At 43.3% G+C, this 3,670-nt stretch overlaps 1 pseudogene across 1 annotated transcript; it reads right to left on the bottom strand.

Moving 5' to 3' along the window:
- Nucleotides 1-831: 831 nt before the first annotated feature.
- Nucleotides 832-1,353, bottom strand: LOC122438696 (annotated as a pseudogene). Its single transcript, XR_006268613.1, has one exon. The product of XR_006268613.1 is annotated as a 40S ribosomal protein S13-like (transcript).
- Between the last annotated feature and the right edge of the window lie 2,317 nt (nucleotides 1,354-3,670).

Genomic DNA, 3,670 nt, shown 5'->3' with positions numbered 1-3,670 from the left:
TTCTTGTCACTGAAAATATAAAAATGTGCCTTGTAGCATATTATTATTTTCCTTTATATTTTAAAATTCATAAATGTTTACTATTGTAATTCTAAGATAAAAAGATATATGGACAGATGGTGTACAGAGTCAGGCCAACCTTTGATGCCTAAATAATGCATTGCCTTCACTATCTCTCACTGCATTGTCTTTGTTCTCAAAAGTTTTCTCCCTGGGAAGTGACACGTTCTTTGATAAAAGGAGAAGGCATGGTCATTATACAAAGATCAGAGCTATTTCTAGTATCTTCTTTTACCTAATTTCAGGGCTTCCATGGTCACTCAGTGGTGAAGAGACCACCTGCCAATGCAGGAGTTGATCCCTGATCCAGCAAGATCCCATATGCTGCAAAGCAGCTAAGCCACAACTATTGAGACTGTGCTCTAGAACCTGGGAACCATGACTGAGCTTACGTGCTGCAGCTACTGAAGCCTGTATGCCCTAGAGCCTGTGCTCTGCAACAAGAGAAGCCCCCAATTGCTGTAATAGAGAAAAGCCCGCAGAGCAACGAAGACCCAGCACAGCCAAAAATAAATAAACAAATAATAAAATATACCTGATTTCAGAACATAGATGAGAAAAAAAAAATCTCTTCCTCTCTCCATCCAGTGCTAGGGCCCTATACATTGAACTGACACATGATAGATGAACAAGAGAAAAACAAGCAAGTTTATAAATATGTGTCACACATGTAACACTTGGGAGTTTTCAGAGATCAGTAACTCAAAAGATTTGAGGTTGAACTTATGTAGCTTCTTAGCAAAGGGATAAGAAATTCTTTTTTTTTTTTTCCTGTTAAACAATGATTTTTATTGCTTTAGTACAATAGACAAATTTATGCAACCAGGGCAGAAGCTGTGGATGACTCGTATTTCCAGTTGGGGGGCAGGACTCGTTTGGTCTTGTAGTATCGAGCCAACCGGTGAATACGGCTCTCAATCAGAATCAGACGGAATTTAACATCTTTATCCTTTCTGTTCCGCTCAAGATGCTTTCGAACAGCAACGGCTTTCTTAATTAAATGATAGAGATCCTCGGGCAGGTCAGGAGTCCTTTGGACTTAAGAATTCTCAAGATTTTGTTGCCTGTCACAAAACGTACTTGTGCAACACCATGAGAGTCTCTCAGGATCACACCGATCTGGGAGGGAGTCAGGCCTTTCTTGGCCAGTTTGTAGATCTGCTCCTTCACGTCGTCAGAAGTGAGCTTCAGCCAGGTGGGGACGCTGCGGCGGTAGGGCAGAGCCGACTGGGACAAGCCCTTCCCGGGAGCGTGCATGCGACCCATGATGGCGGCGGTGTGGTAGCAAAAGGAAGAAATTCTTAGAGAAGTGACAAGGCAAAGGAAAAGGACCTTGAGTCTCTAAGAGAAGATTATGAAGGCAAATATGTGGGAGACTAAGGGTAGATCAAGGCTAGTTAGTAGTTTGTTAAGTAAACTCTTCTGGTGCCATCTCCAGCTGACAAGGGTCTAAGTTGTCTCTAGTGACAACTTTTGTCCTTCCTGGTAGAGATGGAGGAGGGACACCTTTATAAATTTATGTCTTCCTCTAACACAAATAGGAGGAAGGTAGAGAATTTTTCCTGTATTTGCTGCTTCTTAAATGACTTTAGCTAAAATAATTCTTACATCAGAGAGGAATGTTGGACTTCCCTAGTGGTCCAATGGTTAAGAATCCACCTTTCAGGGCAGGGGACATGGGTTCAATTCCTGGTCCAGGAAGACTCCACATGCTGCACAGTAAGAAAGCCAATGTGCCACAACTACTGAGTCGGTGCCCCTAGAGCCTGTACTCCGCAGCAAGAGAAGCCACCACAACGCGAAGCCTGTGCACCACAACTGGAGGAAGGCTGCTTGAAGCAATGAGGACCCAGCACAGCCAAAAATAAATTAAAAAAAGAAAAGAGGAATATTTCAGGATGCGTAAAGCAAGATGAAAAAAGAAAGCTTTTGCTCTTCACCCAATTCTACGACGGTTAACCTGTTACAGTCTCTGACCAACAGTAGTAGTCTGTGCTACAGACAGAGGAAATGGTGAGAACAGGGTGCTTTGTGCATTGGACAAGCAAGCCCCCTAGATAGTTAGATGTGTATTTCAGGAAAAGGATTTCGTTTTTTTTAATACTGATTTATTTATTTGGCTGCATTGGGTCTTGGTTGAGTCATTGGGATCCTTCGTCGTAGCACATGGACTCTCTAGTTGTAGCACGTGGGTTTCAGAGCATGCAGGCTCAGCAGCTGTGGTGTGCGGGCCTAGTTGCTCTGTGGCAAGTGTGAATCTTAGTTCCCCGACCAGGGATTGAACCCTTGTCCTTGCATTGCAAGGCAGACTCTTAACCACTGGGCCACTAGGGAAGTTCCTCAGGAAGAATTTGTAATGAACCCAGATACCTGCATCATCCCACGCATAGAAAAACACTGAAATCATCAACTAGAGATCTCTGTGCTTTGTAACTAGCTGTAATCTTTACCAAGATATATACTTTTTTTTTTTTTTGAGTCACACTGCCTGGCATGCGGGATCTTGATTTCCTGATTAGGGATCAAACACCAAATCCCCTACAGTGGAAGTGTGAAGTTTTAATCACTGGATTGCCAGGGAAGTCCCATACAAAGATGCATATTTGACTACATGATTCCCTAGCCAGAAATCATGTATAAACTGGCCTCTCTCCTACCTCTTCAGAATAGCTTCCTCAGAGCTCCTAAACAAGCCATCTCTTGGGCTATAGTTCTCAGTAAGACCCTAGGAAAAACTTAAACTCACTATTCTTACATTGTGTATTCTTCTTTCAGTTGACAGGTGGCATTCTGGTTTCCTTCAAGAGCATCCCAGAGTGGGCCAAAATACCCTGTGTGGCTGAACCACTCTGGGACCATTTTGTCAACTCCATCTCAGGCCCATAGTCCTACCCTCTCCCCTTTCTGCATGACTGAGCTTTAGCCTACTCACAAGGAATGCACCCAAGCCTGATAAGCCCCTTATCAGCCTCTACCGTTGCCTTCACCTAATGTGAAAACTAGGAGAATGCCCTCTCCTGATCCTGATGGCTAATGGAGGCATGATGGTCTTGAGATCCCTGAGGGGGAAGAAGAAAGCTCAGTTCCTGTGGGTGTGAACATGCTTTCCCCAGTAGTCAGATTCTATTTTTAGCTTTGGCCCCTTTAAATTCTCCTGTACCCACTTTGAGCGGCTTTTAGGGGTGCAGAGTGCAGCTGTGAATGCCTCTGGATTATCCTTCTCCTGATCCTGCCTACATGTAAATTACCCCCAAAAAAGTACACTTCATGGAGTTGTCTGTTTTGTTTTTCAATCTCAAAGTTCCTTCTCAGTCCAGAGCATAAATTCAATGCTCATGCTGTCCAGCATTCCCAATTTCTCACACCATTTTTCTTCCTTTCCTAATATAAGTCAAGAAAAGACATGTTGCCCTACTATGGGTTCATCATACTTTTGTTTAGGGAGGCTTCACCAAGACCAATATTATAACTTGTGCCTTTCTTAGATGTCCCATAGGTTTTCACACTGCAGGGTAAGATTCAGGTATGCCTTTCCTTTCTAAAATTGGAGAAGGAAGATTGTGAAAAGGAAAGCAGAATCACCTTGTCTGTGGGTACTTTCTCAGCATGT

Source organism: Cervus canadensis, chromosome 3 (assembly GCF_019320065.1).
Source record: "Cervus canadensis isolate Bull #8, Minnesota chromosome 3, ASM1932006v1, whole genome shotgun sequence".
NCBI classification, from domain to species: Eukaryota; Metazoa; Chordata; class Mammalia; order Artiodactyla; family Cervidae; genus Cervus; species Cervus canadensis.
Note: the sequence above shows the minus strand (reverse complement) of the source record. Positions and strands in the feature narration are given on the sequence as shown.